This window comes from Rousettus aegyptiacus, unplaced genomic scaffold, assembly GCF_014176215.1.
Source record: "Rousettus aegyptiacus isolate mRouAeg1 unplaced genomic scaffold, mRouAeg1.p scaffold_m13_p_4, whole genome shotgun sequence".
In the NCBI taxonomy this organism is placed as follows: domain Eukaryota; kingdom Metazoa; phylum Chordata; class Mammalia; order Chiroptera; family Pteropodidae; genus Rousettus; species Rousettus aegyptiacus.
In genome coordinates, this window is record NW_023416307.1 from 126,003,479 (window position 1) to 126,024,218 (window position 20,740).

Below are 20,740 nucleotides of genomic sequence, written 5' to 3' on the forward strand. Positions count from 1 at the left end.
GTTATTATTTTCATTTTTATGATATGTAGAAGAGTAATTCCCATTTGTGTGTTTGAGGTACACTTTTGTTTTTTATTTTTTTGAGGGATTTGGGAATTATTTTTGTTTTTAAAATATCTTTTTGTATTCAGATGCTCACATTTAAATTGATTAAAAAAATACATGTTATGGAATTTGAATCTTTTTTCTGGATTATTTACATTTGTAGTATATAATAGATCCCTGTTGTTAAAAAGTAAAACGTATAAAAAGATAAACAGTCTCCTACCCCTATTCCCAACTACCGAAATCATATCCACTGCAACCTCCTAACATCTCACTCTGTCTAGGAAACTAGTATTTCTAGTTTCTTGTGTAATCTTTCAATGTCTCTTATATACATAAGCAAATAATAATACAGATTTTTATTTCTTTACATCTTTATCCCTCTGCCAAAATCACATTATAGCTATTATCCTGTACTTTATTATTTTTTGCTTAATGTCTCACATATTTTTATGTATCAGTTCATTTTTATAAAGCTCTAAGGTACTTAATTTATTTTCATTGCAATATAGTATTCCATCGTGATAATATATCATAATTTATCCATTCCGTTTTGGGTTTACTGTTTTTGGCTTTTCTGAATAATGCTGCTGTGACCATTCTAGTAAATTTGTTGAAATGTTTACACATTTCTTTTGGATGTATATCTAGGGTGGAGTTCCTGTGTCTTAAGGTATGTGAATTTCCACATCCCTGACAAGACTGGGTATTGTTAGTTTCTTTAATTTTTTTTTTTTTTTTTACCCATTCTGGTGGATACCAGTGGTATCTTATTGTGGTTTTAATTTTTTATTTTTTGGAGCACTAATGAAATTATGTATTTTTTCTTATGTTAATTGGCTATATTTGTTTTTTAAAAAATCTTTATTTTAAAATCCAGAATAAATAATCCCCATTTGTTGAAATGAAAAAAAACAACCAAAAAAACAAAAAAACCAACAACAAATAAATTGACAAACTCATGCACTAGCAGTCTTAATCTAGTTATTTCTCGAGTAATAGGTTTCAAAGTATATTTTTGACTGTTCTTGTTGCATTTTGTAAATATAAATGGTGGAGTAGAAATTACATTCCTTTGATTAGGACTTCGTGGTTGGACTACATGAGGGGTACGTACTCTGGGTTCAGTAGGAAGGGAGAGAGATGAGCACTTCTCTACCATGAAGGGATTTTGGAATTAAATGGCTCGATTGCTTGCTTGTTTGTGGGTGGAGAATGAGTGGTTGAAATGTTTGTTACTTAAATAGAATAGTTTAGTTAGCTCTCGAGTTATGATATAAATTGCATGATTGAGGCATAGTGTGTTTTTGTTTTGTTTTTGTTGAAAAGTACTTTTACTTGAAAACAGACCAGAGATAGAACTTGTGTAGGGATTTGGTTTGGTCATGGGCCATTCTCAGTGCTTGGGTGAACTTTTGAAATTCTTCTCCCTTTAAAGTTTAATGGATATTTATTTTTTTTAGAATTCTGTTTCCTTTTTTTTTTTTCCCACAATAAAGTTGTATGAGTGGATCTTCGTGTCGTTGTTTATACCTAAGTCATTATTAGGAACTTTAAGAATAATTTTTTGAATTCTGTTTGATGAAATCAGAGTCATTTTATTGGCTGCCCAAGAATAGTAAGCAATATCACTTGCATCATTATTAGCCAATATTGTGTCGTTTTTTTTTTTTTTTTGGTGCAATTGAAACATTTTCTTTACGCATTCCCTTCTTAAATAAACCCTATTTTTTAGAGCAGTTTTAGGTTCACAACAAAATTGAGCAGGAAGTACAAAAGAGTTCTCATATATACCTTCCCCCCCCCCCACTCCCCCACAGCCTCCCACACTGTCATCATCCTGCACCATCAAATTGGTTATTTTTGAGTTGACCAATTCTTTTACTTTTGGGAAAGTAAGCAGTTTGATATATTTTGACATCGTTTTAAAATTTGTTTTATAACATTTTGCTCACTTAAAAAAGAATATTATTGACCTTATTTCAAAAACAAAGACAACTTGAATTAAATTACTTGTTTCCTAGCTGAATTTTATTTTGAAGGTTCAATGTAAAAAAGATTTTCATTTTTATTAGCAACGATTATGCTCTTCTTTGATTCCTACTAATTTTTATGAAACTTGAAGATTTTCAGCCTTTTTTTCCCTTTTACATATAAAATATTCTAACCAAATACTTGAAATTTTTTATTAAAATATCTGACTTGGAGAAATGTAATTCCAAACTTGGTTTATAGCACAACCTCCAATCCAATTTTTTTTGGGCTTTCTCAGAAATGAATTAAGTGATATTGATTAGGATTGATTAGGATACTGTTATAAAGGTCATAAAATGCTATTAAATATTATTAGCAAAGAATGGGACCTTATAGCTGTGAGCTCACCGATCCTTGGAAAGCACCCATGGTTTAGGGCTCAAACTGAAAGGCAAAGTCATAAAACTTTCTAAAGACTAGAGGATTTTTTCAGTGAGACAGAAGAATCAACTGAAAAAAGATATTTTGACCACATTAAAATTAATGTTCATCTAAAGACATCATAAAGAAAATGAAAAGATAAGCCATAAGCTTGGAAAAAAATACTTGTAATATATGTAATAGAGAATTATTGTCCCGAACAGGGCTGCCTTCATAGATACACAACCTGCGCAGTCACACAGGACCCCACACTTATTTTAATGCTAAGCTATCAGTGTCTTGAAATTCTGAATTTTTGAATAAGTGGCCCTGTTTTTTTTTCTTTTACACTGGGCCCTGCAATTTATGTAGCCTGGTCTTTAATGTATAAAGCCTACTAATTAATAAGAAAAAGACAACCCAATAATAAGGGTCAAAAGCTGTGAACAAGGGAACATAGATAATTAATAAACATATAAAAAGATCTTCAGCATTATTGGATCTTCAACCTAATTAAGCCAATACAAATGGAAATCACAGTGCAATACCATTTTATATGTTCTGTAGTGTTACAAATTGAGAAATCTAACTTCATCAAGTATTGGAGAAGATATGTTATTGATTCATATACGTTATCGATTCATATACTGCTGGTGCCTTGGTAAAGAGATACAATTGGAAGACAATTTGACATTTTTGGTTAGGTTGGAAATTTGCATGTCTTATGACCCATCAATTCCACTTCTAGGTTTAAAGCATACCCTAAAGAAATTTTTGTTTAAGTACACCTGGAGACTTGTATAATAATGTTGATAAAAGCAGACAATTATAAACCATCCAAATGTCTTGTCAACAGAATGGGTAAATACATTGTAGCATATTTATATAATGAAATGCTATAGAGCATTGAAAATGTAATATGGATAAAGCTTAGAAAAATATTGAATGAAAAAAATTCAAATTTCTTAATACTTCATATAGTCATACCAATTTGTCAAGCTGAAAAAGAGAGCAGGGTACACAAACAAAATATTTAGGGATATATACCTATGTGACAGTTCTTTTTAAAAAAGTAATAGAATAATAAGTATTCAGGAATAAAGGATGGGATGAGAGGATCATATAGGTGATGTTATTGATGTGGGATGGCGACCCACAGTGTCCGTTATATGCTTGCTTACATGGATATTTTCATATGTTTTATGTGTCAAATTACATTAAAGAAGCAAATGGGAAAAAATGAAATAAGCTACTATATTTAGCAGCTTATAAAGTAGATATAAAAATGGATTGAGAAGTAGAAAGAAAACTACCTTATTACAGAAAAGAAGTTTTAAAGAGAGGTTGATCTTAATGAGAGCATTTAGTTGCACATGACATCTACTTAAGTCCCTTCTGGTTCTAACGTTCTATATTTTAATGTTGTGATTCATGTGTTTTCTATATTTTCCCTGTAATTAAAAATGTAGAGTTATAAGCAGTTCAGTGGCATATAAGTAATAAAATTTATTCATTTTTAATTTAGCTCATTTTAGTGTTAATACCTTTTATCTTGGCTCTTTTTTGCAGTGTATCTTCTAATCTGAAAAAGTCTTCCATGAAAACTTCATTTTTTAAAAATAAGTAATGCTACCTGTTTTCCTAAATGACTGAAATGGGGGCTACAATTTCGAGGTAAGTATCCAGTTTTGTGTCTTTGATTACTTAAATTATTTTTCTAGAAGTTAAATATAGAAAGAAAATGTAAATATTGGTTAGGTTCTAAATCTTTTAGAGTTTCTGGGGTGGAGTGGAATCCTAGGCCTTGTTTTCAGACAGTTGTATATTTAGAATGAAGTTTACTACAGAGTTAATAGAGCTTCATGAAAGAGAGAGGAGGGGCCAGTAGTCGAAACCTTTTTAGAGAGATTAATTGAAAACTGAAGAATTTGGCACTTAGGAGGTCATGTAGCTGGCCCTAGTAGGGCCCATTGTAGGATGACTTTTGTGGTTGAGAATAAGCTTGCAGTTAAAAATGAAGAAGTGATAAAGTGAATATTTCAGCTCTTAATTCATTTATTAAACCAATATGTAGTATGTGTTTAGAATGCAGCAATCTTTCCATAAGCACTGGAGTTATAGTTAGCATGACCATATATTCTGGTTTAAGCCTCTTGTAGATCAGTTAATGCGCAACTTTTTTCCCCCAACTTTGAGATATAATTGACACAACATTGTGTAATTTCTGAACTATTTTCAATGCCCTCTATTACTCTCAAGTCTGCTGATTTAGATAAGTAACACGGTTCACCCTAGTTATACTGTTAACACGGGCTGATATTCCCTGTCTGAGGTTATGTTGCCTGCTAGACTGGGCCTTTAGTCTAGCAGGCAAGTTAGATGCTTAACAGATAGTTATGAAATTAATGGTTAATTATAACATTAAGTGCTGAAGAAGTGAAATAATGACTACTTGAATGAGTGGTGGGAGTGGAAGTCAGTGAGCTGTGAGTTCATTTTACAAGGTTGATTTTATAGGTAGATTTGTCAGGGAATATGGAAGAAAGAAGTCATATAAATGAATTCAAAATTTTGAGTTCCAGTGGTTGAAAGTATGATGGTACCCTGAGCAGAAGTAAGGAACTCATGAGGAAAGACTGGTATTAGGAGGTGAGAAGGTGGGACTGTAACATGGTGAATTCTCTTAGACATGTTTTGATTTTTGAGGTATACGTAGAACTTTGAGAATTATCTCCTTAATTGTGGAAATACGAGACTGAAACTTAGGAAAAGATAATTTAGGACTTGAAGATAAAAAATTTGGAGTGATTCACAGAGTTTAAGCTTTGGTAGCATTTTCAGTGTCCTTGCACATAGCAGAGACATAGAGATAAAGCACTGAACTTTAGGAAGTGCCTATTGTAAATGAATGGCTGTTGTTGAAAACTACCAGTAAAGGAAAAATAAGAAGAAAAGATACGAAAGATGCCAGAATTGTGCAGTGTTTCTCTTTGAAGCACAATAAAGAATTTTAAGGGGAGGCTCTCTGAGAGATGAGATACTGTAGAAAGATTAAGGATTTTAGTACCCTAGAAGGGGGTTGTTGAATTTAATTATTGACAGGTTATTGGTAACTGAGAGAACATATTGAGTAGACCAGGATGAATTGTAACAGGTAAATAAATGGTTTTATAAAATATATAGCAGGAAGAATAAAATAGAATGTTTTTCAAGGAGTTTGTGCCAGTGATCATTTTGAGGACTTTCCACATAGGAAAAGATATTTTAGCATTAGCACCTGGTATATTTTAGGTAAAAGGGAATGATCCATTAGAGTAGTTTGAACATGTAGTTTAAATATTAGAATGATTAATTGTTCAGAGGAAGTAACACAATTTGAGGTCAAGGATATGGGCAAAAAGCTTAACTTTTCTGAAAGAGTAGTAATCTTTCTGGTTAGAAATCAGACAAATGGAAGAAAGGATGAATCAGAAGTTTTTAGGCAAAGAGAAGGAAAACTAAATCAATCATGGCCTCCATGATTGTAGAATTTCTTATTCTACTTTTTTAATAAGGTAGAGATTGAGGTTATCTACTAGGCATATAGTTAATCAGTGGCAAGGTTGGTATCCTGGAAGAAGAAAACATTTAGGAAAAACATTGTAGAGTAATTACCAAATTACTCTAATATTTATTCAACATTTATTGAACACCTGCTTTGTCCCAGGCACTCTATAGGCAAGATCATTGTTCTTATGGAACCAGTCATTGAAATGAATAAGACAAGTACCAACTCATGATGTGATATGAAGAGCATTAAAACAGGGCAGTTGATGGAGTGACTGGGTGTCTACTTCAGGTGACATTAATATAAAGTGTGAAAGTCAAGACTCCAGTCACTTGAAAGTCAAGCTAGTGTAAAATCCTCAAGGTGGAAATGAGCTTGGTCTGCTTGAGGAATGGGAAAAGTCCAGTGTTCTGGAAAAGAGAAGATGAGCACCATAATGTCATGAGACGAAGTTAAAGTAAGCTGGGCCAGGCCATGTTGGTCTCTGTGGCCATGGTAAGAAGTTTAGTTAGGTTCAAGGAAGTCTTTTATGAAAGGTTTTAAGCAGAAAAATGTCATGATATAATACATGTTTTAAAGACTTCCCTGGCTGCTTTATTGAAGATGGATATAGGAGTAAAGGGAAACCAGGAAGGTCAGTTAAGAGGCTGTTGGAATGACCAGGCCAGAAACGATGATGGAGAAACTTAATATCATCACTAGGATAGAAGAGAAAGGATTGCCGAGCAATAATAATGAAGGCTCAGTTTAAGATAAACTAGCATGACATGGTAGGCAGTGTGAATTTAGCTAGTATAACCTTTTAGATAGGAATGAGATATTTGACATTGGTGGTTGAAATTACTGTCTATGGGATGCAGGCTTGGTGACAGGGAATGCATCAAGGGACTGATATAGTATGTATTGATTTAGTATGATTGATTTAGTATGTATTCGTTGAGCATGTACTAATATACCAAGAACTGTGCTAGATGCTAGGGTTACAACAAAAAACAAAAACAGAGGTCCCTTTCTCATGGAATTGGTATTCTAATGAGGTGTGGAAGATAAACTGTAAGTAAATATATGCTGTGTTGCATGAGTAGTGAGAAATACTATTAAAACGTATTAGGGAAAGGTAGACATTGATGTGGGTAGGGCAGGCTTACTGTTTTATCAGGCGGATTAGGGAAGCCTTCTCTGATTAGGTGACATTTGAGTTGACAGCTCTAAATGAAATAAGGGAGCAGGCAAGGTAGATATTTGGGGTGGGGGAAATGGCAGAGCATTACAGGATGAAAGAACTTAAATACAAAGACTTTGAGGCTGGATGTGTCCTAGGAGGAGTGTTGAGAGGGCCAAGTGTGGCTGGAATGGAGTTAGTGAGGGAGGAGGTAGTAGAAGCTGACATTGTGAAGGTAGAAAAGGCTTAAGTCAAGGTGTAGACCAGGGTTTGGCCTTCGTGTTTTCTTCTACGTGATAGTGGAGATGAAGATCCAGGGGTGAGGATGGGAGAGGAGTGAAAGGTAAGGCTATAACTGAGAAGTGTAACTTGTGGTTAATGAACTATGAGGCCAGGTGTTTGAAGTATCTAAAAGTGATAAGAGGGATGTACAATAACATTAATTAGAATCACAGGGAGATAGGAAGAGTAGAAAAAGGTGAGTTGGAGAAACAGAGGGCTTATAGTTCCTGAAAAGTTTATTTGGATTTTTTTACATTGTAAAATATGCATAACAAAATTGACCATTTTAACAATTTTGAAGTGTACAATTCACTGGCGTTACGTTCACAGTATTGTGCAACCATCACCAGTCTCCATCTCCAGAACTTTTTCATCATCCCAAACTGACAGTCTGAACTCACTAAACAATAATTCCCCATTGCCTTCTCACCCCTCGTTCCTGTCCACTATTTTACTTTCTGTCTTTATGAATTTGCCTATACTAGATATCTCATGTAAGTGGAATCATGCAATATTTATCCTTTTGTGGCTGGTTTATTTCACTTAGCATAATGTCCTCAAGTTTCATCCACATTGTAGCATATTTATTACAATGTTTTTTTTTTTTTTTTTAATGGCTGATAATATTCCATTGTATGTATATATACCCCATTTTGTTTTTATCTGTCCACTCATCGATGGTTGTTTGGCTATTGCTGTCAATGTGAGTATACAAATCCTTATTTTGAGTCCTTGCTTTTAATTCTTTTGGGTATTTATATCCAGAATTAGAATAACTGGATCATATGGTAATTCCGTTTAAATTTTTAGGAAATTGCCAAACTTTTTCACAGCAGTTACAATATTTTACATTTTGATCAGTAATACAGAAAGGTTACAGTTACTCCATATTTTTGCCTGGATTTGGTTTATAGGGTACCTTTGATTTTGGGCAGTAGAATATTTTAAATATCTTTCCTTAAAAGAATGTAATCATAGATCATTTTCTAGTAGTTTTGGCAGTAACACAAATCCTCATGCCCTGCTGTGAGGTCAGAGTTGGTAAACAAGGTTGTCTTCTAGTTAAATTTTAGTGAGAAATCCTCTCTGGAATTAAAATTCTGTAATTTTAAAAAGAATGGGTTGTTAGACAGTCGTGGTTACTGTATCTATGTAACTATGGATATGAAGTCTAATAAACGAAGTATCTTCAATTGACTCAGTGGAAAGGTATGAGTTTTGATTCCTAGGCAGGGATAATTGCTCTCTCAGGATTGGACAAGATAGTTAAATGAGCTGGAATGATTTTTTTTTTTTTCAAAGAGGATACTTGTTAACCTCTGAGATTGGGAATTTTATAAGAGCTGGAGAAATTTTCATCTTGCTGTTAATTGACACATTTTCTGTGTAACAGATGGGAAAAGACATTCCTTGTTCGGATGGATAATAGACCAATAAAAATTATTAAGGGAAAAATGTTGGTGGGATTACAGCCTCTGCAGAGGTTTTTGAATTTTACACCTTGTTTGCAGTTGTCATTAAGATCTGGAAATTTTGAAGTAGGTCATATTGTCTTTAATACTGTTATAATTTTGCTTTTTCTTGACAAATTATGTTTTAATTTAAAAATGTTTACCTTAGCAGCTTCTTATTATAGTATCTGAACACTATGAGTAAACTGAGTGATTTATATTTGCCTTCCAGTTTTTACTGGTTCTTCCTCCAGTTCTTTGTCTTTGCCTCAGGGTGCTTTTCTTTAATTGCATTGGATGTTTACGCAGTTATAAAAAATGTTCATAAAGATTATATTATTGAGTGCCCACTGTTTCTGGTCCTTTGATAACATGCTTTTTGATTTTGCTCAGAAAATAACTATGGTCAGATTGTCCTATAGGCTGCCATAGACAGTAAGGATATTGTGAAAGAAATTCTGGCTGTCTGTGTAGCATGACCTTTCAAAACTGTTTTTTTTTTTTTTTTTGCTGTAAGCATCTCACTTAGCCTTTTGACTGCCACATGACAGAGGAAGTAGTATATAAAGGGCAACATAAATGGCTGCCTTGTTGATGTCAATACAGTTTTCCAATATAAGAACACGCTTAACAGTTACATACATTATTAAACATCATTGTTTTGTTTATGTGGAGGATTAACTAGTTTTATGCATAATACAGTATATTTAAAGTGTAATTTTATAAAATTTATAATATTTAAATTTTAAATAAAAAAAATTTATGTTACTTTGAAAAAGTATCTAGATTTTTATTTAAAGCACTACGAATTATTAGTGAATGGAGATTATTATATATAGCCATGACTACAAATCCACTCTTTTTGTGGACAACAATATTAAAGCAACTTCGGAGGCATCTTTCTGCTGTTCTTGAGCAGCTGAAAGAGGCTTCTTTAAATCTGTGAATGGGCCTGGGGAACATGAGTAAGTACCAGTCTGATTGTGAACTTTAATCTTATTTTCTACTAGTAATATAGCTCTATAATGCATGTGTTTATTTGTTCTTTGTTCAGAGAATAGTTACTGAGGACTTGTATCAGGCAATGTGTGGAACCTTAAAGATGAAAGAGCCTGTTCCTGTCATTTAGAACCTCACTATCTAGATAATAAGAAAGGATGGCAGGAATAAAGTTTAGCAGGGTCATACTCCTTGCTCTAGTTGCTAATGTCACTTCCCTCCTAGAATCTAGAGATAAAGGCAAAAGTTATAAGCAGTAGGGATGTGAGGATGGTCAGGATTCTTAGATGTGAAGAGGAGAAGCAGCTGCAGATGACAGGAAAAATCTGGAGCTTGGGTTTGATTATCATGAACACTGAGGTCATAGGCAGAGTAAAATGGGGAATAGGTTCCTATTAAATGGATTCTCCATGCCAGTTGCTACCGAGGAGATTTACATATGTCATTGCTACTAAACCAATTCATTTTTTAAAAAGTGTGAAATTTTGCACATATACAGAAGAGCACATGGAAACTTAAATTTATTATTTGAAGAATAATAAAAAATAAAACTTGTGCATGACAGCCAAGCTGAGCCAATCATATGTGCCTTCCTTTAGCATCTTTCTTTCTATCCCTCTCCTGAAGATACACTTTGCTGAATTACTTATTTCCTTGCTTTTCTTTATAACTTTATTATCTACATTTGTATGAACTGTATTTAACTTTATATTTATGCTTGAATAAATAGAATATTGTATATTTTTTAATTTGCTTCTCTTAACGTTGTGAGGTTTATTAATTATGTGTAGCTGAATTTTATTAATTTTCTATAATGTAAAATATTCAATACAATTTATTGATCCATTTTATTAATGTACATTTAGGTTGTGTATCGGTTTTGGGTGTTCTGAAAAATTCCATGTTGAACATATGACACCTTTGGATAAAAATTTTCCTTGCATACATACCTAGTAATGGAATTTTTGATGTCAAAATCTTTGGAAGAGATTGAATCGGTTTATTCTCCCACCAGTAGTGATCTATGAAATGGCATACCATTTACATTTCTTTGGTGACTAATGAGGTTGAACATTTTTGCCTCTGTATACTTAGAGTTTTTTAGTGCTTGTGAAATTTGTTTAATTATTTTACCCATTTTGGGATAAATATATAGGGTTTGTGTTATTTACATATTCATTTTTTCACTATAATATGTAACAATTACTTGATTAATTTTTACCTGTTTAACATTCTTCATTGAGTTTCTTCTTGTTTTTTTTTTGCATCAAGAGCAACACTTTATATGGCGTACCAGAATCTGGATCTAGCCAGCCTCTCCAGTACTATTCTGATTCTGTTTTCTTTCTCTCTGTGTTCCTTAACTTTGAATTCCTCAAATTGTTAAGGTTGCTTAGGTCTTTGCTTACGTTGTTTCGCCCTTTACTTAATTTCTTCTCTTTCTTCAAATCTGTGTTAAAATTCCTCTTTCCTAGGAAAGTACTCTTGGCTTTACCTTCCTTAAATCTATATACTTCATGCCTCTACATTTATATTTGAAAAATATAATAGTTCTCATCAGTTGACCAGTCAGGAACAGAAAGAGACGAGTCAGTGTGTTCATTTCTACCAGGGGATTAAAAAATGCACTTTGCGAAGTGATAAAGATGAAAGCTGTTGAGTTTAAATGAAGAGAATGATTTGCTGGTGTCATGATGGTATTCTCATTAATGTTGTCCTCTCAAGTCTCTTCATGATTCTGTTTGGATGGAGAAGTGCGATAAGGGATACACAGTGGTAAACAGCACTGGACCGAATATGATGGAAGGAAGATAATAGGTTTTAACCATGGCCTTGCAACTATCCAAACTGTATATTTGATTAAATTAACGAAGCCCAAATTGCTGTAACAGACTGAAAAATGAATAATGGCTCAAATACAGCAGTTGTTTATTTCTTATTCATGAAACAGTCTAAGGTGGATTGTCTTCTTGGTGGGTAGTTCTCTTCCAGGTGGTTTCTTCTATCTCATGACTCATTCTCTGTAACCAGTGAAAGAGAAAAGAGAAGGTGTAGGCAGCACACTAACTTTATTAAAAAATTTCACCTGAAGTGGCGCAGGTCTTTTCCATTTAACATTCCTCTGGAGAGAACTTAGTACATGGCTGTTTCTTACTGCACAGAAAGTTGGAGTATCTAGCCTACCATGTGTCCAGCCACAGTCTCATAACTGTGGAAGGAGAAAAGCAGTCTCTGTCACAGTGGCCCTGGGAAAGTTATGTTATTTCTGTAGATCTCAGGTCCTAAGGTATAAAATAACGGATATATACTCAGAAGATTTATAATACACATACCCCTTAAATATTAAATTTGAAAGGCATGAGGAAAGTGTTTCCAGTGTGTCTCCATTCACCTTGTTCCAAGGCAGTTTTGAAGGAATATGAGATGCTAAAGCTTTTTCATCACTATTGGCTCCTCATTATCATAACCAGGCTACTCATAGCTTTTTCATCACTATTGGCTCCTCATTATCATAACCAGGCTACTCATAGCTTTATCTAGGTCCTGGGTATAAACTGTATCATGGTCTTATGGAAGCTTATTATGTGAGATGAAATAATTCTGAGGTTATGTGATGGTGCCAAGCTATAGGCAAATGTATTAGTTTTCAAATACTAAATTAAGAACCTGTTTAAATATTCTACATTTTCTTTGGAAAACAAGAATTTTAATATATTCATAAACATCTAATTAAGGAAGCTGACTAGAGCTTGTCAGCTTATTCATAAATTTAGACTCTAAGTTTCAATCATTATGATTTCAGGGAAACTGCCTTGATGATTTTTTTTTTTGAAAAACACTCCTTTTAATGTTTTAAAAGACAGACAAAAAATGATAGGCAAGGTAGTCTAGACCAATTAGAACTAAGGCAAGTATAACAAAACTGAATACAATACAATGTTTTGCCCTCATGAAGGAAATGACTAAAATAAAATTTCAAGTTTCTGCATGTTAGTAATAATATTAATCACAAAATAACAAAAATGCAAAGTATGAATTTCACCTTTTAGGTTTATAATAAACTATCAAACCTACTTAATGCATTTTCTTTTGTAAGCCTTCTGTTTAGCAGCACATGCTACATAAATACATAGACTAGTATTTTACCATGAGAAATAATAGTTTTCGTCTCAAACTAGTGACTTGTTTTTTTATTCAGTTATATACATTTCATTTCCATTATAAGATATGACCTTTCTAATGGTAAATTTTAATCAACATATTACATAAATGAATCTTGGTTTTTAAAATGAATCTTTTTAGTACTGTAGCATGATGGGTTTAATTAAACAATTGAAGCATAATATGGTAACTACACTGTATTATTTTAAACTAATTCACAGATATAAGAAAATATTTGATTTTTAAAATATATATAACCAAGGTGAGACCGAATAGTTATGAGCAGTAAAATACTAAAAAACAGCAAATTAATAAGGTGTCTTTTTCATCAGTGGCCATTTATTAGTTTGCTCTTAGGACCCTGGAAGAAATTGTCTTGAGTTTCGAATGTTATGGCAAATCTAGTCGTTTCTTAGCTTCCTCAGTATCACCTTGAATTACTGAAATAAGTGATCTAAAGAATCAAAGTTCTTTTCTGGTCTGAGGTAGCCAACAATGGCCACATTGAAGAGTTCCCCATAGAAGTCCTCTTTGAAGGTATGTATGATATGAGTTTCCAAGGACTTTTTTGTATTCTTGTAGTATGCGTTCCTTCCTTTGCTCACCACCATCTTATGGACATCTCCATTTCCAAAACTGGCCCAACCATAATAAATGCCAGTGGATACATCAACTGAAAGATTATCTACCACTTGTTCAGGAAAGTTAGCCGTGGGGGTGCCCAGCTGCTTGGAGCCGCGGCCAAAACCCTGCACAACTTGCCCGCGGCAGAAGTAAGTCAGGAGCCTCATGACGCCATCCGCTCGGCATGCGAGCTGTTGCCCGGTGCACAGGTCTCGTGGAGCCGCCATACAGCCAGTGCCCGGATCCCCCAGACCAGCCGGGGGACATGGGCGGGAACATGGCCCGCGAGCTGAGCTGACGTACTACTGGCCAGGAGGTGCCGGTGACCTGCCGCAGCAAGCCCCTTGCGCAGCTGACCTGATGATTTTTGTAGCTGAAGTTTGGTAGATCAGAGTTAGGTAGTGGAAGTTTCATTTTTCTATATAGTCATTTAAAAGTCATTTAACATATACCTCCCTTTGGGGCAGGGAGTGGGGGAAGGGATGATAGCATTGAGATTATCACAGGAAATTTAATTTTAGCTTTTTAGTTTTCAGTTCCATTTAAATTTCAGTAGAATTTTGGTCTGAGTAATTCTAATTTCAGAGGTTAATTTGTTTGCTAAAATACAGAATCTATTTGTACATAAGAAGAAAATATTTATGATGAATGCTCTTGAGAAAAATTTATAAGAAAATGTATGTGTGTCTCTATATATATTTATAGAAGCAAATGATTTAACTCTTGGCTGTAGTAGTTGCATAACTTGATCTCTTAATCTAATAGATCATGTTTCAATTATCAATAGTTGCAATGAACCACCCCAAAACTTACTGGTATAAAACATCTATTTTATTATGTCCTTGCTCAGTGGTTAGGAATTTAGACAAGGCACAACTTGTCTGTGTTCCATAATGTCTGGACCTTATATTGACAAGCTCAAAGTCTGAGGGCTGAAGTCATGAAGGCCTCTACACTCAAAATCTAGATGTTGATGCTGGCAGTCAGTTGGGGTTGGTCAGAATACCCCCACATGGCTCTTAGAATTGAGCATCTCACAAGCAAATGTCTTAAGAGATAGCAAGTGGAAGCTACTAGTTTCTAAACCCTGGGTCCAAAAACTAGTAGAGCATTATCTCAGCTTTATTCATTTTGTCAAATGGTTACAGAGCTCATTCATATCCAAGGGAAGGGAGCATCGGCCACACTTCCCAATAGGAGGAATATAAAAGAATTTAGGGATTGTTTTAACATCATTTCAGGTCAGGGAGAAAAAAGTGGCGTAGATGATAGAGGCTTTGTTCATCCCTCTTATGACCAAATTAAAGTTGTGACAGAAACATGGAACAAACAGCAAGGAAAGTCGCCTGGGATCTAGATGAACAAACCCTACAACTAGGGAGAGCGATAAGAAATCACCCTGCAACGACAGGAGGTAGGACAGGGCAAGGACGCAAGGCTGCCAGTCCTGAGTGGCCGAGTGAGACTGAGGCTTTGGCAGCGGCAGCAACAGCGGCAGCTTGCAGTAGCAGACATTCCTCTTAAAGGGACCGTGTCTGCCACCGGACTTTTGCGGTGACAGACTTGCTCACTCTGAGCACCAGTGCCTAATTGGAGGCTCAGGGGGCACCAGGGACTTAGAGGTGGACACTGAGTTGTCAGAGCAAGGGCTGGAGGCGAGACTTCTCATGGGCAGAAGTGCTGGCAGTATCCATTTTTTCTCTGTTGAGCCTTTCACCCTCCCATTGTGCTGACCCAGTGCCGCCATAGTTGAGAGGTCATCAAACTGGATAACAGAGGTCACTCCACCCAGAGGATTCCCTGAAACTCCACCTCCCCCAACTCATGGACACACACAAGCCACATCATGGTATATCCTTGGTGAGTCAGATGTTCCTTGCTGAGCACTGCCAAGACTCACACTGGTGGCGGCTGGCCTAAGTTTCTAGTGTGCTTTTTTGAGGGAACTATAAGCACAGCATCTGTGGATTGCTTGCTGAATCTTAAGAGGAGGCACAGGCTGAAGCTAAATTTGGCCTGCAACTGAACCCCTCTCAGGACTGCCACTGGATGCCTACTATACAAAGCCATACTAATAAGACCAAGAGACTCAGGAGCTTTGCTTAGTATATACAAACAGACACAGAAAAGCAATCAAATGGGGAAATAAAGAAGCAGAAACCATATGAGAGACCAAAACAGAGATCCAGATATAATCTAACAGATTCAGAGTTCAAAACACTGGTTATAAAGCTGCTCAGTAAACTTAGGGGAAGTACAGATGAATTCAGTGAGAACTTTAACAAAAAGATAAAAAACAAATGTGGAAATGGAAATTATAAAAGGGAACTAGTCAGAAATGAAGAACATATTATTTGAGGTGAAGAGTCTATTAGATGGAATCAACAAAGTGGATAAAGAAGAGGACTGAACCACCGATATAGAGGCAAGGGAATCCAAGGACACTCAATGAGAACAGCAAGATAAAAGAAGCCAAGACTATAATAATGATTTAAGGAGTCTGTGGGATACTATTAAATGTAAAAATATTTATGTCTTAGGGGTACTTGAAGAAAAATAAATGTTGAAGAGTTATTTGAAGAAATAATGATGGAAAACTTCTCTCACCTCATGAAGGAAATAGATGTGTAACCCCAGGAAGCTCAGAGAGTCCCTAGAAGGATGAACCCAAAGAGGCTCACACCAAGACACATTATAATTAAAATCCCAAAGGTTAAATACAAAGAGAAAATCTTAAAAGTAGCAAGAGAAAAGCAGTTGGATACCAACAAGGGAGCACCCATAAGACCGGCAGCTGATTTCTGTAAAGAAACCATGCAGGGCAGAGGGCGTGACACAAAATTTTCAAAGTGATGAAAATCTAGGATCTACAACCAAGAATGCTTTATCCAGAAAAGCTATCATTTAAAGTCAAAGGACAGATAAAGAGCTTCCCAGACAAAAATTAGCTAAAGGAATTTATCAACAAGAAGGCAGTATTACAGGAAATGTTGGAGGGACTTAAGGAAAAATATGTATCAAAAACAGGAATAGAGAATGGTAGTAATACATTCCTGTCAACAAGTACCTCAAATGGAAAAGATGTATGTGCTCCAAGCAAAAGATAGAGTGGCTGAATGGATGAGAAAACAAGATCTCTACATATGCTGCCTGCAAGAGACTCAATTCTGATTAAAAAACACACAGACTAAAAAGAAGGGAATGGAAAAAGATACTGCCTTGACGGACCTAGAAGATGTTATGCTGAATGAAATGGGTCGGATACAGAAAGACAAATATTGCATGATTTCACGTACATGTGGAATGTAAAGAACAAAATATGCAACAATAACAAAAGCAGTAATAAACTCATAGATACAGAGAATATTTTGAAGGCTACTAGATGGGAGGGAGGTTCGAGGGATGGGAAAAAAAAGCAAAGGGATTAAGGAGTAGAACTGGGTAGTTGCAGAATAGACATGGAGATGTACAGCGTAGCATCGGGAAGTTGGTTAATAATGTAATAATTATGTAAGGAGGAAGAGGGGTACTAGATTTAGTGGGTTGATCGCTTTGAGTTATATAGATCTGATCGCTAAGCTGTACAACTGAAACTAGTATATTGTATGCCAACTGTAATTGAAAAAAACTTATTGAATTGTATAATGTAAATAAGCAACTAATTATCTGTTATATTTCAATAAAACAAAAAAAAATCATTTCAGGTCATTAGGCAGGACTCTATCACGTAATTATGAGTCTTTTGGAGCTAGTTTTCAATACTCGACAAGCTTCTTAAATTGTTAATGTTTTAGCTAATACGTTCTTTTAAGTTTATTGGGTTCATGTTGGTTAATACAATTATATAATTTTCAGGTGTACATTATAATTTGACATCTATATAGTCTATTGTGTGGTTACCACCCAGATTCTAGTTTCCTTCAGCTACCATATATTTGATCCCCTTTACCCACTTCACCCTCTGCCACCCCTTATATTTGACCCCTTTTACCCCATCTACTTCCTCCCTCCTTCCCCACCTCCCCTATCCTCTGGTAACCACTAGTCCATTGTCCATGTCCATGAGTCTCTGTTTGTCCTGTTCATTTGTTGCTTTTAGGTTTATATCCCACATATAAGTGATATCATGTCATTTTCAACTTTTTCTGTCTGGCTTATTTCACTCAGCATGATTATCTCGAGGTCCATCCAGGTTGTTGCAAATAGCAGTATTTCATCTCTTCTTATGGCTGAGTAATATTCCATTGTGTATATGTACCACAGCTTCTTTAGCCAGTTATCTATCATAGGACACGTGGGTTGCTTCCATGTCTTGGCTGCTGCGAATAATGTTGCTATGAACATCAGTATGCAAATATATTTACAGATATGAGTTTTCAAGTCTTTGGGATAAATACCCAATAGAGTGATTGCTGGATCATATGATAGATCAATTCTTAGTTTTGTGAGGAGCCTCCATACTGTTTTCCATAGTTGCTGTACCAATTTGCAGTCCCACCAACAGTGTATGAGGGTTCCTTTTCGTCCGCATCCTCTCCAGCATTTGTTATTACTTGTCCTGTTGATTATAGCTATTTTAATCTCATTGTGGTTTTGAATTGCATTTCCCTAATAGCTAGCGATGTTGAGCAGCTTTTCAAATGTTTGCCTGCCATTTGTATGTCCTCTAGGGAGAAGTATCTGTTCAGGTCCTCTGCCCATTTTTTGATCGGATCGTTTGTTTTTTTGTTGTTCTTGAGTTGAGTGAGTTCTTTGTATATTTTGGATATTAGGCCCTTATTGGAGGCGTCGCTTGCAAATGTATTTTCCCATTCGTGTGATTGTCTCTCTACCTTGTCGATGACTTCTTTTGCTGAGCAGAAGAAGCTTTTGAGTTTGATGTAGTCCCATTCATTTATTTTTGCTTTTACTTCCCTTGCCTTTGAGGTCAAATTCATAAAATCCTCTTTAAGTCCAAGGTCCTTGAGTTTCGTTCCTATGTTTTCTTGTATGCATTTTATTGTTTCAGGTCTTGTATTCAGGTCCTTAATCCATTTTGAGTTAATTTTGGTGTATGGTGATAGACAACAGTCTAGTTTCATTCTTCTGCAGATGGTCTTCCAATTTTTCCAGCATCATTTATTGAAGAGGCTTTCCTTTCTCTCCACTGTATGTTTTTGGCTTTTTCGTTGAAGATTATTTGCCCATATAAATATGGGTTTACTTCTGGACTCTCGATTCCATTCCACTGGTCCTTGTGTCTGTTTTGCTGCCATTACCATGCTATTTTGATTACTGTCTCTTTGTAGAATATTTGAAGTCAGGCAGAGTGATTCCTCCAGCCTCATTCTTTTTTCTCAGGATGACTTTGGCAATTTGGGGTCTTTTGTGCTTCCATACAAATCTGATAATTTTTTGTTCTATTTCTTTAAACAAAAAGCCAATGGGATTTTGATAGGGATTGCATTAAATCTGTATAAGACTTTAGGTAATATGGTCATTTTAACTATGTTGATTCTTCTAATCCAAGAACACGGAATATCTTTCTATTTCTTTGTATCTTCTTCGATTTCTTTTAATAGGATCTTGTAGTTTTCATTATATAGGTCCTTCTCATGTTTTGTTAAATTTATTCCTAGGTATTTTATTCTTTTTATTGCAATTGCAAAAGGAATTGTTTTTTCTACTTCTTTTTCTGACACTTCATTATTAGAGTATAGGAACAGTATGGATTTTTGGACATTGATTTTCTATCCAGAGACTTTACTGTATTTGCTTATTGTTTCTAGTAGTGTTCTTGTGGAGTCTTTAGGGTTTTCTATATAGCAATCCCTGGTCTGTGTGTCTGTTTTGCTGCCATTACCGTGCTATTTTGATTACTGTCACTTTGTAGAATATTTGAAGTCAGGCGGAGTGATGCCTCCAGCCTCATTCTTTTTTCTCAGGATGACTTTGGCAATTTGGAGTCTTTTGTGCTTCCATACAAATCTGATAATTTTTTGTTCTATTTCTTTTTTTAAAAACTCCGGGATTTTGATGGGGATGATGTTTTCGTTTCCTATTTGGATGCCTTTTGTATCTTTCTCAAACTTGGTCACACTTGCTAGGACCTCCAAGGCTAATACATTTTTAAAGTATTTTTTAACTTTTTAATTACAGTTGGTGTAAAATAATATATTATTTAAAATTATATATTATTTAAATTAAAAAATATATAATATATTATTTAAAATAATATATTATTTAAAATTAGTTTCAGATGTAAAACATAGCGATTAGATATTTATATTACTTATGATGTATTCACCGTGATTAGTCTGGTACCCACTTTGCACCATACATAGTACAATATTATTATATATATTCTCTATGCTGTACTTTATTTCCCCTTTTCGTAACTACCAGTTTGTACTTCTTAATTGCTTCCCCTTTTTCATGCATTCCCCCTTTCCTCCTCCCATCTGGCAACCATCAAAATATTTTCTGTATCAGTGAGTTTGTTTTGTTTGTCCATTTACTTTGGTTTTTAGCTCCCACATATAAGTGAAATCACATGGTATTTGTCTTTGTCTGACTTATTTCACTTAGCAGAACACCCTCTTTGTCCATCTATGTTTTCATAGATGGCAAGATTTCATTGTTTTTTTATGACATATTGTACATATTGCCACTTCTTTACCTATTCATCTGTTGATGAACACTTTGGTTGCTTCCATGTCTTGACTATTAAAAATAATGCTGCTATAAATATATAGATGCTTATGTCTTTTTGAATTAGTGTTTTTGTTTTCTTTGAATAAATACCCAAAAGTGGGATTACTGGGTCTTTGTTTCTTGTTGTAGCCTTTATTTTGAAGTCTGTTTTGTCTAAGTGTTTCTACCCTAGCTTTTTAAATTTTGTTTCCATTTTCATGAAATATCTTTTTCTATTCCTTTACTTTCAGTCCGTGTGTATGTCTTTTGATCTAAAGTGAGTCTCTTGTAGATAGCATATGTAAGGGTCTTATTTTTCTTCTCCATTCAGCCACCTTATGTCTTTTGATTGGAGCATTTACTTTTAAGGTAATTGCTGATAGATATGTAGTTATTGCCATT

The 20,740-nt window shown here is 34.8% G+C and overlaps 1 protein-coding gene and 1 pseudogene across 3 annotated transcripts in view; one reads left to right on the forward strand and one right to left on the reverse strand.

Moving 5' to 3' along the window:
- The window catches only part of PIK3CB (phosphatidylinositol-4,5-bisphosphate 3-kinase catalytic subunit beta), a 167,081-nt gene that overhangs the window by 32,099 nt on the left and 114,242 nt on the right, over positions 1 to 20,740 (forward strand). For all 3 annotated transcript variants that reach the window (XM_016151202.2, XM_016151204.2, XM_016151203.2), the window contains exon 2: positions 4,009 to 4,113. The gene's annotated coding sequence lies outside the window, so the exon portion shown is untranslated. The remainder of the gene's footprint in view (positions 1 to 4,008; positions 4,114 to 20,740) is intronic.
- Positions 13,371 to 13,842, reverse strand: LOC107513960 (annotated as a pseudogene).